Source organism: Oncorhynchus kisutch, linkage group LG22, assembly GCF_002021735.2.
Source record: "Oncorhynchus kisutch isolate 150728-3 linkage group LG22, Okis_V2, whole genome shotgun sequence".
Taxonomy (NCBI): Eukaryota; Metazoa; Chordata; class Actinopteri; order Salmoniformes; family Salmonidae; genus Oncorhynchus; species Oncorhynchus kisutch.
The window spans coordinates 43,257,009-43,269,863 of NC_034195.2; positions in this window are offsets into that span (position 1 = coordinate 43,257,009).

Genomic DNA, 12,855 nt, shown 5'->3' on the forward strand with positions numbered 1-12,855 from the left:
TAAAATAGCCCGTACACAGCCTGGAGGTGTGTTGGGTCATTGTCCTTTTGAAAAAAAATGTATAGTCCCACTAAGCCCAAACCAGATGGGATGGCGTATCGCTGCATAATGCTGTGGTAGCCATGCTGGTTAAGTGTGCCTTGAATTCTAAATAAATCACAGACAGTGTCACTGGCAAAGCACCCCTAAATCATAACACTTCCTCCTCCATGCTTTATGGTGGGAAATACACATGCAGAGATCATATGTTCACCTACTCTGCGTCTCACAAAGACATGGCGGTTGAAACAAAACATCTCCAATTTGGACAGACCAAAGGACACATTTCCACCTGTCTAATGTCATTGCTCATGTTTCTTGGCCCAAGCAAGTCTCTTCTTCTTATTGGTGTCCTTTGGTAGTGGTTTCTTTGCAGCAATTCAGTCATGGCCACTAGCAAGATGGAGCCAGAAGAAATGGCAGCCGTTTTACGGGCACCTAACAAATTGTGCTATTGTGTTTTTTTTGTGTGTTTTGTAACTTATTTTGTACATAATATTCTGCCACCATATCTTATGGCAAAAAAGAGCTTCTGGATATCAGGACAGCGATCACTCACCTCGGATTAGGCAAAGATTTTTTTCTTCAACAAGCAGGATGCACAGGATGTACTTCAGACACCCGACAAGACCAAAATCAGTGGCAAGAGAAAGAGACACAGGTATAGAAGACACAGGGCGGGGTGCCTCGTAAGGATCCACCGACGGCGAGTGGGAAATCTGCCCTTACCATCAATATTACTTGCCAACGTAAAATCATTGGACAATAAATTAGACGAGGTACGATCACGAATATCCTGCCAACGGGACATCAAAAACTGTAATATCTTATGTTTCACCGAATCGTGGCCGAATAACGACATGGAAAACATTCAGCTAGCGGGATATACACTGCACCGGCTAGATAGAACAGCACACTCCGGTAAGATGAGGGGGGGGGGGCAGTCTGGGTACATTTGTAAACAACAGCTGGTGCACGAAATCTAAGGAATTCTCTAGATTTTGCTCGACTGAAGTAGAGTATCTCATGACAAGCTGTAGACCACACTATATTCCAAGAGAGGTCTCATATCTATTATTTTTGCGGCTGTTTATTTATTTATTTGCTAGCTCAGACTGGAATATGTTCCAGGATTCTTCCAATGGCATTGAGGAGTACACCACATCAGTCACTGGCTTTATCAATAAGTGCATAGAGGATGTCGTCCCAACAGTAACTGTACGTACATATCCCGACCAGAAGCCATGGATTACAGGCAACATTTGCACTGAGCTGAAGGGCATTGCCCCTGTGACAACAATTTTGGACCCCCTTGTGGCCCCCCTAAATGTGGAGTATGAAATCATTTTTACATAACACCTTTTTGCTATCGTTCTTTTTTTACATCCGTTATTAGACAGTGGCAACGATGATGATTATGAACATGGTCTTTTGCCTGCTAATGCCTGCAATGCAGTGAAGAAAACGATGACAACCATAACGTCTAATGTCACTGGCCCCTCTAACAGTACAACTGGCCCCAGCTTGGCCCCCCCAGTTGAAATGGTCTAGAACCGCCATTGCAAGTGGTACCTGAGCGCCAAGTCTAGGACCAAAATGCTTCTCAACAGCTTTTACCCTCAAGCCTTTTACCCCTGAACACGTAAAAAAATGGCTACCCGGACTATTTGCATTGTATCCCCCCACTCTTCCCCCAAACCCTCTTTTACGCTGCTGCTACTCTCTGTTTATCATCTATGCATAGTCACTTTAACTATACATTCATGTCCATATTACCTCAATTGGCCCGACTAACCGCACATTGGCTACCCGGACTATTTGCATTGTGTCCCACCACCCCCCCGACCCCCTCTTTTACGCTGCTGCTACTCTCTGTTTATCATTTATGCATAGTCACTTTAACTATAGCTACATGTACATATTACCTCAATTAGCCCGACTAACCGGTGCCCCCGCACATTGACTCTCTACCGGTACCACCTCTATATAGCCTCACAACTGTTATTTTTACTTTCATTTCACTGTTTTTTAAATTTGATTTCTTTACTTATCTTTTGTTTACCTAATACCTATTTTTTCCTTAAAAATTGCACTGTTGCTTAGGGCTTGTAAGTAAGCATTTCACCTGTTGTATTTGGTGCACTTGACAAATTAACGTGACAAATTGATTTGATTCACAGTGTCCTCTGAAAAGTTGATGTTTAGATGTGTCTTTTACTTGAACTCTGTGAAGCATTTATTTGGGCTGCAATTTCTGAGGCTGGTAATGAACATATCCTCTGCAGCAGAGGTAACTCTGGGTCTTCCATCCCCGTGGTGGTGCTCATGAGAGCCAGTTTCATCATAGAGCTTGATGGTTTTTACAACTGCACATTCAGAGTACTTGAAATGTTCCGTATTGACTGACCTTCATGTTTTAAAGTAACGATGGACTGTCATTTCTCTTTGCATATTTGAGCTATTCTTCGTCTTTACCAATGAGGACTATCTTCTGTATAACCCTTACCTTGTCACAACACATCTGATTGGCTCAAACGCATTAAGAAGGAAATAAACTCCACATATTTACTTTTAACAAGGCACACCTGTCAATTGAAATGTATTCCAGGTGATTACCTCATGAAGCTGGTTGAAAGAATGCTGAGAGTGTGCAAAGCTGTCATCAAGGCAGCTTTGCTGGGTGGCTATTTGAAGAATCTCAAATATAAAGTATATTTTGATTTGTTTGACACCTTTTTGGTTACTACATGATTCCTTATGTGTTATTTCATAGTTTTGATGTCTTCACTATTATTCTACAATGTAGAAAATAGTAAAAATAAGAAAACCCTTGATTGAGTAGGTGTTCTAAAACTTTTGACCGGTAGGGTATATATATATATATCAATCAGTGCGTTTGAGTTTAACCATATATTGTATTTAATGCAATATTTGTTCTGTCTTTTCTGGAGAATACAATATAAATTGTAACCAGATTTTATGGCTTGTTCAAGAATTAATTGAAAATGACAAGATGTAATCAGTATAAAGTATAAAAGGCCTTTATATATTTTTTTACAGAGTCATGTTTTAGTAATTTACTAGAGAACCAATTAATAGAATAGAATGTCATTTAGCAGACACTCTTGTGCAGAGCGACTTACAGGAGCAATTAGGGTTAAGAGCCTTGCTCAAAGGCACATCAACAGATTTTTCACCTAGTCGGCTTGGAATTCAAACCAACGACCTTTCAGCTACTGACTCAATGCTCTTAACCGCTGGCTACCTGTCGCCCAGTTCAGGTTTATAACCTATGTATGAGTGAAGCTTTTAGTCAGAGGTTTAATACTTTAGCATCTAATAACTTCAGTCATCCAAACTCACATTCGTTATATAAATAAGCACGTTTAATTTTGGCTTCGTGTTCCAAAAAAAGTATACTGTAATATGACTAAAGACTTAAAAAGTCTGACAGTTGCTTTAGACAGAGGAAGCAGCCAGCTGGAGAGATGGCTATTCATTCTACATATTCATTATGCCAACAACAGTAGTGGTACCTGTTGATTCTCCCTTCAGGAGGAGCTAGAGACTGAGTGAATCCTATCTGAATTTTGAAATCTATTACATTGTAATGTGTTTGTTTTCAGAAATACAAGGCAGATGAATGGCAGCGTATTTATGAGTGTGTCTTTGGGAACATTAAAGTGGATAACACATGTAAGACACCATGCAGAAAGTCACCATCCACTTGGTCCAATGATCAATGAATGGCAATGAATCAACATGAAACTCTACAGCAGCCTGTCCCCTACTGCTCACTGCAATTACTGCCCACTGACAGGAACAATACCACTACATTTCCCTTTCTTGAGCAGGCAATTAGTGACTGCTTGGGTTAAAGACCCAGAGCCAAGGCTCAGCAAATACTGGTCAGCTTCCTACTCTGTGGCCAGTGGGGAACCTGAATTCTGACTGTTGCATTGATGATTCATTCTTACTATCTTTGTTCCTAAAAGTCAATTCTCTTCAAGGATAGAAATGCACCCTCTTAGGGAAATCAGATTTGGGCTTTTCTTGCCAGTGGGGTGTCATTAGACACTATGAAATTACACATTGTTATGTTTTGTAGAAATATATCTATTTTTACAGCAGGTCGATGTAGCACATTGGCCTGTACAGTGTCGCATAGACTTGCAATGCATATTTTTTTCTTACTACGGTTAGTAAGAATATAATATATATATATATATATATTACTACTAACATCTAAGGTGACTCCAATGTGTAATTAGTAGTCTGTCTCATATCAGTATTCACTCCATAAATATTATTTTTGCTGTACTTTTTGAAAGAGTTTCAATTTATTTTTCATGAAAATGTAAATTGCGGATTATTGTCATTTCAATGTCCAAACACTGAAGGAAAAATGATAAGTACGCCCTCTGCTGATAGATTCGAGGAAGGTCATTTCGAGAACAAGCCTAATGTCTTGCATTTCTTGGAAATAGAATACTGAAGTTAAGGTTAGATTTAGGTTTGGGTTAGGATTGTGGTTGAAGCTACAGTAATGTTGGGATTGAACCCGAATGTGAACATGAAGCTAGGGTTACAGTTGTGGTAGACGCTACAGTTAGGGTTGAACCGGGATGTGGGCATGAAGCTATAGGCTTAGAGTTAGGGTTGTTGTTGAGGCTAGGACTGGGGTTGAACAGGGATGTGGACATGAACCTTAACCAAAACAGAGCATGGGTTGCTGTCATAACTTGACCATAAACTGCTTACAGATTAAGGAAACCAATATGTAATTTGGGTGAACTATCCCTTTAACATAGCAGGAACAGCACCATCTAGTGTTCAGAACCTGGTCATATCAGGGTGCAGGATGGGACATAAACCTAACAGCTTCAATGACTAACTTCTCGAACAGGGGAAAAAACTACCACCAAATTCACTGAGAATACATTACAAAGGATGAAGAAACAATAATCAAAGCCACAGCGTCATACTAATTGTCGAACACTGAGATGTGATACTGTTTTACTGGTTGTTAGGTGGGATTGTCATGGGGTGTGGGGGGTCCGTGGGTGGCTTTTTACAATGTCTGTGGATTTCTCATATCTTACTCAATAATATACCTTTTTTTGTTCCAAATTGGATATTAGGTACTATATAGTATTTTATTTAATATTATATGAATCCTATTAATTAAAATGGCCAATTTGGGTGCAATCATTTAGCTTAATTCCTCAGAGATTAAATTGTATTTCTACAAATGAATGTTGCAGGAATGCTAATCTTATCCGTTTCTTACTACAGAAATGATTTCAGAACAATCTGAGATGGTGGGTGTGGTGGCTTGCTGAAATGACATGGAACGACCCTTACAGACATTTAGATCCAGCATAAGCTCCTCATAAATATGGCTCTAAGTATTCAGAGAAAGATTCCAGTTGTTAACTTATGTCCACATTATGAAAACAATAAAATATTAAATAACTTAAATGATAATAAGTGATACTGACGTGGTGGTATACACTTCAAACTTCAGCAACATATTTTTATTCAAGAAATAATGTGAATTTAATAAAAATCTTAACTCAAAAGCTGTAAATGACAACATTTACTAAGGTTAGTGGGATATTAAAAAGAGTTCTCATGAGCTTTGTTACTCTCAGGATTCCCCTGTAACCCCAGACCCACACCACCATGTATAGACAAAATGTGGGAAAAAACCTGTTTCCCACCGCAGCTCATAGACATCCACACACAGATATACCTCATCAACTGGCCTAACGCTTTGCCATACTGAGAGGCCATTGTCCACTCAAACCTGGGAAACGTATTGCTGCTAAATGAATTTGAGGTTGAGCAATACCCAGAAAATGTGGTTCTTTTAGACTACCTCCTTGTTGTTCCCTACCCGGTTTTGTTCTTTGGTGCAGGGACACAAGACTTGCCATTGTAACAGCTTCTCCTATTTATTCTATTCTGTTAACCCCTTTTAAGAAGTGTGGAAATTCCATCACTCCAAGGACGGGAGTTTTCTTTACAGGGTGCCACCTATTTGCTGCTCATAAAACAATATTTAGGTTGATTCAGTGCATTGTGTGCGTCACCTCACTGAATGGGCCCCATTCATGCAGGGTGAAGGGTGTAGCGTGGGGCTATGCCGAGGTAGCGTGGGTCCCTGTGTTCTGGGGAGGGGCTGTCACTTGTTAGCAGGAGTGGTAGAAAGGAGGCCTGCCAGCGTCCTATGCTTGGGTTAGCATTGAGGTGATTTAACTGCATAATCGGATTGAAACTGAGCCACGGTATTTATGTCAGTTCACATTTCATCAAATGGGGAGTGTGAATTGAAGTCGACAGTACAGAGGGTTAATCCAGAACTAAAGCCAAAATAATTAGGGGCTCCATCTAATCCACTCGCCATTCTACAAGCTGGGGAGAACATTGAAATGAGACAACGCTTTCTGTTGGCAGGCTACTATGGCCAAAACATTTAAATGGGCCAATCACTTCCCAGATTCTCGCCCCTGCCAGGCTCTTAGATGCTGTATTGGCTCTTTGAGCATGAAAATGAGTTTTGCTCCATGATTGCAGTAATGAATTTAGCAATGAATTTTAAATGAAAAAGAAACACATGCACCAATGACACATCAAACTGCTGAGGAATGCATAGGATAATGGTTTGTGATTCAATTAAATCCAAATAAATTATAGTTTATAAATGATAAATGATTAGTTCGTTTCGAGTATAGTTTAGTTTGGTTTAAACTTTAGCCTCTAGTTTTAGTTTAGGAATTGAATACTGAATGGATGTTAGCCATGCATTTGTCTCTTTTATGTAGGCCAACGTGAATGAGAAATTAACGAAAGCAATCCAAGGATTTCAAATGAATGCTTTGAATATAATGTATAATATAAAAAGGCCTGCTGGATTTAACCCTTCACTTAATTGGAGGTTTAAAACTTCAACAAATATCAATTTTCTACCTTGACAAAAACTGCAAACTTTAGCATAACGTATTCTTTTTTTACAGACTTTTCGTTATATCTGAAAGTAATACAATGTGTATACTTCAGTGTCCTGTCCCCTAAACTTTCGAATGGGCTTGACAAATATATCCTCGAATTTGTGAAAATTTAAGATAAGGTGGGGTCCAAAAATATTGTATCCTTTAATAAAACTGAGCAAAATTGACTGTATAAAATAAGTAATGCAAATACTGAGCTATATTGTATTTATTTTATTCAACCAGGCAAGTCAGTTAAGAACAAATTCTTATTTTCAATGATGGCCTAGGAACAGTGGGTTAACTGCCTGTTCAGGGGCAGAACGACAGATTTTGTACCTTGTCAGCTCGGGGGTTTGAATTTGCAACCTTCCAGTTACTAGTCCAACGCTCTAACCACTAGGCTACCCTGCCACCCCATGAGAAATGCATTTTCTTTGTATTTTATACTAACAAACACAATTGTACAGAGAAAGATTTTGTTTAACAAGTGATACATTATTTATTTTTTATGGGCAAAAAATGATTTGATCCCCTTTTTTCAATACTCCCCTTGCAAGGAAAACAACACTGAGCCTTTTTCTAAAATGTTTTATGAAATTGGAGAACACATTGGGAGGGATCTTAGACCATTCCTCAATACAGAATCCTTCCAGATCCTTGATATCCTTTGTCTGCGCTTACTGCCCTCTTCAATTCAAACCACAGATTTTCAATGGTGTCGAAAGAACAACACATATGCAGAAATTTGTGGCACAAATCCTTTCTAAGTCCTGGTATTGATATTAGCATTTTTTCCAAAGGAAACCAATATGTCATTTTGTAATTTGGATGAATTATCCCTTTAAAGCTGCAATATGTAACTTTTTTGCCGACCTAACCAAATTCACATTGAAATGTAAGTTATAGATCTGTCATTCTCATTGAAATCAAGTCTAAGAAGCTGTATACAGTATCTGTTTTATGTACACGATTTCTATGCTTCCCATTCTTTACTTTCGGTTTTGTACACCAGATTCAATCTCCTGAAAATATAATATTTTTGGTTATTGAAAAGATATTTCACAGCGGTTTAGATGGTATAATGATTCTCTACATTTGCTTGTTTTGTCACAAACTAAAATTAAGCCAACTATTAGAATTTCAATGGTGTAAAGAGATTGAGGTTTCCTGTTTAGGAAGAACAGGAAAGGGCAGGGAGTTTCTGCAAAGCTTTTTGATTGGTTCACCTGAGTGGGCGTTGTGTCATAATCATAGCCTGTAAGAGCATACTGCGTGCTAAAGCAGCCCCAGGATTATGGCTATGTTTTATACAGGGGCGTCGGCAGGAAACTTTAAAGATAATACATAAATCATGACTACGGTGTCTTCGGAAAGTATTCAGACCCCTTCCCCTTTTACACATTTTGTTACTTTACAACCTTATTCTAAAATGTATTAAATTAATTTTGTCCTCAATCAACACACAATACCTCATAATGATAAATTGAAAGCAGGTTTTTAGAAATTTTGCAAATGTATTACAAATGAAAAAACTGAAATACCTTATTTACATAAGTATTTAGACACTTTGCTTTAAGACTCCAAATTTAACTCAGATACATCCTGTTTCCATTGATCATCCTTGAGATGTTTCTACAACTTGATAGGAGTCCACCTGTGGTAAACTCAATTGATTGGACATGATTTCGAAAGGCACACACCTGTCTATGTAAGGTCCCACAGTTGACAGTGCATGTCAGAGCAAAAACCAAGCCATGAGGTCGAAGGAATTGTCCGTAAAGCTCCGAGACAGGATTGTGTTGACGCACAGATCTGGGAAAAGGGAACAAAAAATGTATGAAACCAAGACTGAACCCTTTGGCCTGAATGCCAAGCGTCACTTCTGGAGGAAACCTGGCACAATCCTTATGGTGAAGTATGATGGTAGCAGCATCATGCTGTGGGGATCTTTTTCAGGGACTGGGAGACTAGGCAGGATCAGGGGAAAGATGAGTTTTCCTAGCTGAAAACCTGCTCCAGAGCGCTCAGGACCTCAGACTGGGGTGAAGGTTCACCTTCCAACAGGACAATAACCCTAAGCACACAGCCAAGACAACGCAGGCGTGGGACAAGGGTACTATTTAATGATGCTGCCAGTTGAGGACTTGTGAGGCATCTGTTTCTCAAACTAGACAATAATGTACTTGTCCTCTTGCTCAGTTGTGCACTCATCTTTATAATCTGGTTAGAGCCATTTTGCGCTGTTCTGTGAAGGGAGTAGAATACAGCGTTGTATTAGATCTTCAGTTTCTTGGCAATTTCCCACATGGAATAGCCTTCATTTCTCAGAACAAGAATAGACTGACGAGTTTCTGGCCATTTTGAGCCTGTAATCGAACCCACAAATGCTGATGCTCCAGATTGTCCAGTCTAAAGAAGGCCAGTTTTATTGCTTCTTTAATCAGAACAGTGTTCAGCTGTGCTAACATAATTGCAAAATAGTTTTCTAATGATCAATTAGTCTTTTAAAATAAAAAACCCGAATTAGCTAACACAACGTGCCATTTGAACACAGGAGTGATGGTTGCCGATAATGGGCATCTGTATGCCTGTGTACAGTTGAAGTCGGAAGTTTAATACACCTTAGGCAAATACATTTCAACTCAGTTTTTCACAATTCCTGACATTTAATCCAAGTAAAAATTCACTGTCTTAGGTCAGTTAGGATCACCACTTCATTTTAAGAATGTGAAATGTCGGAGAGAATAGCAGAGAGAATGAATTATTTCAGCTATTTTTGTTTCATCAGACCAGAGGACGTTTCTCCAAAAAGTACAATCTTTGTCCCCATGTGCAGTTGCAAACCGTAGTCTAACTTTTTTAAATGCCGGTTTTGGAGCGGTGGCTTCTTCCTTGCTGAGCGACCTTTCAGGTTATGTCGATATAGGACTCGTTTTACTGTAGATATAGGTACTTTTGTACCTGTTTCCTCCAGCATCTTCACAAGGTCCTTTGCTGTTGTTGGATTGATTTGCACTTTTCGCACCAAAGTACGTTCATCTCTAGGAGACAGAATGCGTCTCCTTGAGTGGTATGATGGCTTCGTGGTCCTGTGGTGTTTATACTTGCGTACTATTGTTTGTACAGATGAACGTGGTACCTTCAGACATTTGGACATTTCTCCCAAGGATGAACCAGACTTGTGGAGGTCTACAATATTTTTTTCCTGAGGTCTTGACTGATTTATTTTGGTTTTCCCATGATGTCAAGCAAAAAGGCACCAAGTTTGAAGGTAGGTCTTGAAATACAATATTTTTTTCCTGAGGTCTTGACTGATTTATTTTGGTTTTCCCATGATGTCAAGCAAAAAGGCACCAAGTTTGAAGGTAGGTCTTGAAATACATTTTTTTACCTTTATTTAACCAGGCAAGTCAGTTAAGAACACATTCTTATTTTCAATGACAGCCTAGGAACAGTGCGTTAACTGCCTGTTCAGGGGCAGAACGACAGATTTGTACCTTGTCAGCTCGGGGGTTTGAACTCGCAACCTTCTGGTTACTAGTCCAACGCTCTAACCACTAGGCTACGCTGCATACACAGGTACACCTCCAATTGACTGTCAATTAGTCTATCAGAGGCTTCTAAAGCCATGGCATCATTTTCTGTAATTTTCCAAGCTGTTTAAAGGCAGTCAACTCAGTGTATGTAAACTTCTGACCCACTGGAATTGTGATAGTGAATTAGTGAAATCTGTCTAAACAATTTTTGGAGAAATTACTATAGTTACTTGCCAAAACTATAGTTTGTTAAGAAATGTGGAGTGGTTGAAAAACGTGTTAATGACTCCAACCTACGTGTATGTAAACTTCTGACTTCAGCTGTAGATATTCCATAAAAGAATATGCAGTTTCCAGCTACAATAGTCATTTACAACATTGTCTACACTATTTCTGTTCAATTTGAAATCATTTTAATGGACAAAAAAAACAAGTGCTTCTCTTTATAACAGGGACATCTAAGTGACCCCAAACTATTGAACGGTAGTGTATGTAAATATTATATTTCAGTTTAATTTTAATACATTTGCAAAAATGTCTAAAACAGTTGCTTTGTCATTATGGGGTAATGTGTGTAGATTGGATTACCCCCCCCCCCTCATTCTAGAATAAGACTAATGTATCAAAATGTGGAAAAAGGTCAAGGGGGTCACAATACTTTCTGAAGGCATTGTATTTGTCTTCTATGATGTGTAATATTGGGATGCAAACTCAAATTTCAATACATTAACTGTCCGACGTGGTACATGTGTATTCTTTTAAGCCCATAATCTATCAAGGCGAGACCCAGATGGTTGGAATCTTACAATGTTTATTAATCCAAAAGGAGTTGGCAAGATAAAGGTTGTGGACAGGCAAGAGGTCAAAACCAGATCAGGGTCCAGGAGGAACAGAGTGGCAGACAGGCTCATGGTCAAGGCAGGTAGGTACAGAGTCCAGAAACAAGCAAGGGTCAAACCCGGGAGGACTAGAAAAAGAAGAATAGCAAAAAGCAGGACAAAAAAGTCGACTAGGAACATACAAGACGAACTGGCACAGAGAGAAAGGAAACACAGGGATGAATACACTAGGGAAAACAAGCGACACCTGGAGGGGGATGAGACAATAATGAGGACAAGTGAAACAGATCAGTGTGTGACATAATCATGTGTGAGGTGTATACTTTTGTTTCAAAGTATATTTATTTGACTACCAAAAAACACTGATCCTGATTTAGCCCACTGCAGTAAAAGGTCAAATCTACTTGAATCTATAGCAAGACCTGAAAATGGTTTTCAAGCGAGGATGTTCTGGTGCTGTTCGGGCAATTCAAAGTACTGATTGGGGACTTATTTGTGGAGAAATGTATTTGTAATGTTTTATTTGTGCTTCCCATGACTGTGTTGTATTTGAATGTGTATATACACTATGTATATATCTACCTTGCCCTAAGTGCTGTTGTCTGTGCCCAATGCTTGTACCATGTTTTGTGCTGATGCCTTGTGTTGCTACCATGTTGTTGTGTTGCTGCCATGCCATGTTGTCTTAGGTCTCTCTTTATGTAGTGTTATCACTCTTGTGATTTGTCTTTTTTACATTTTTATCCCATCCCAAACCATCTCAATTGGGTTGAGGCCAGGTGATTGTGGAGGCCAGGTCATCTGATGCAGCACTCCATCACTCTCCTTCTTGGTCAAATAGCCCTTACAAAATCTCAAATTTGGACTCATCAGACCAAAGGACAGATTTCCACCACTCTAATGTCCATTGCTTGTCTTCTTCTTATTGGTTTCTTTGCAGCAATTTGAACATGGAGGCCTGATTCACGTAGTCTCCTCTGAACAGTTGATGTGTCTGTGAACTCTGTGAAGCATGTTTTGGGCAGCAATTTATGCCCAAAACTTTCTGGTTCTGTAAACTTTCCGGTTCTGTAGAAGAATATGTTTTAAAGTTATAAACATAATTGAAAATGGTCCAAAACATTATATTGCATGAACAGTTTGATTTTGAGTTCTGATATTTGGCAAGCATGGTAAACAGTAGAGAAGTAACTTGTCCTAAGGCAATGTGTAAAACAAAATCCTGATGGTGGCACAGTGGGCCCATAGTTGATCCCTGGCATTGCTGCTTACCCTCTCGCTTTGGCTCTTCTCTGGTGTAGCCTACATTCATGAATTTGCTTAGTTGCAAAATACTAATATACACAAACATAAAAAACATTGTGCAAAATGTTTGCCTGTCCATGTTTTTATTACTATTCCAGTTATTTCTTTCTTTAAGAACACATTCATGAATTAATTGAGTTT